Source organism: Heterodontus francisci, chromosome 32 (assembly GCF_036365525.1).
Source record: "Heterodontus francisci isolate sHetFra1 chromosome 32, sHetFra1.hap1, whole genome shotgun sequence".
In the NCBI taxonomy this organism is placed as follows: domain Eukaryota; kingdom Metazoa; phylum Chordata; class Chondrichthyes; order Heterodontiformes; family Heterodontidae; genus Heterodontus; species Heterodontus francisci.
The window spans coordinates 44,746,798-44,748,284 of NC_090402.1; positions in this window are offsets into that span (position 1 = coordinate 44,746,798).

Below are 1,487 nucleotides of genomic sequence, written 5' to 3' on the forward strand. Positions count from 1 at the left end.
GGGAAGTAAGGACTGGGTCCCTTGTTCCAACACTGCCTGCTAGCATGCAAATATCTTTCCAATCAGGGCCTTGGCAACTCCTTGTGATAAGCTCTTTTTTCTTCCCAGCCACAATTTTAAGTTTTATCGTTCAGGTGGTGGAATAATGTGTGCCTCAGTCTTGGCAGGTGGGAGTCTGCATGACAATTTGTTTGCTTTGCAAAGTAATTCTTCTGGTTTGACAAAGGGAATTAGTCTTCCTCAGGAATGTGTAGGTATTGTAGGGTATTCCCAAGCGCAGAGGCACCTGCAGTAAATATCATACTGTTTAAATGTTATTTGAGTAAGTAGATTCATATAATCCTAGTGAACATACATATATATATATATACACTCATGTACAAGTTGAAAGTATAGCCACATATTGTTACAAAATGGAGTACTCACCCAAGGCACTGTGAGAACAAGATTGGCTAAGTCATATCGGTGAGAATGGTACTGTGAGACACAGACAGTTAGGCTGACCAAGGAGGCCCCACATATCAGTGTATAAGACAGCTGCTTTGTGTAACTACAGACAGCATGAAGCAATCAGGAATGCAAGCTTGATAAAGGTAAAAGGATTCATTGTGAAGACTCAGGGATAGTTGAGAAGGGGGTCTGGGAAACATCACAAGATGATCAGGGGCTTGCATGAGCTGATCATGTAGCCACATGATGCCTAATGAGTAATCTAATTGTTAATATGTGTAATGTATGTAATCAATAACCGTTATGATTGGATTATGTCCAGCCGGGATGGGTTGAGTAACTGTATATCCGTTGTGGATTTTCCTTTGTTCGGTGGAGAGGCATCTGGACAGACCAGTGACCTGCTCCCCGCTGGCGTAATTAAATAAACTGTTTGACATTGGAGCAGACCCGAGTGTCGAGTGATTCTTCTAGATTCATTCCCGCTAACAATTGGTGTAGTCGGCAGGATCAGGGGTAAGTCAACTCTTCTGCGACCCTGATATCCCAATCGCCCAGCCTGAGCCGGAATTAAGAGGACGACTGAGTCCCACGTGAAGGCCAGGAATGGGCGAAGGGAACAAAGGGGGCAAGGGAGTGTTGGCTGGAGCCTGATCCCGAACTTGAGAACAGGATTCGGATGTCGCTTGATGCCATCAGGAATATCGGGTGAGTATCTAACAGAAGCTTATCCCGGGGCCGGGTGGTGTTTCGCGACCAACGAATGCCAAGTTTGTGAACAGGATCTGAACAATGATCAAACGGTGGTAGGTAGTTTGTTAAGAGACGTAGACACTGTCAGGGAGGGTTTGGAATATATGTATGCGTATATATATCATAAGTTTGTTGTATGAAATATGGACAGACTTGTGACCCGAGAGATAGCCAGGAGACGGTCTACTACAAGTTGCGCTAGGTTAAAAGCGGACATCTGAGAGTAGACTCTAACGGTTCTAATCCTACCCAAGTATGGCCAGTGAAGAAATAGAGCTCGAGTG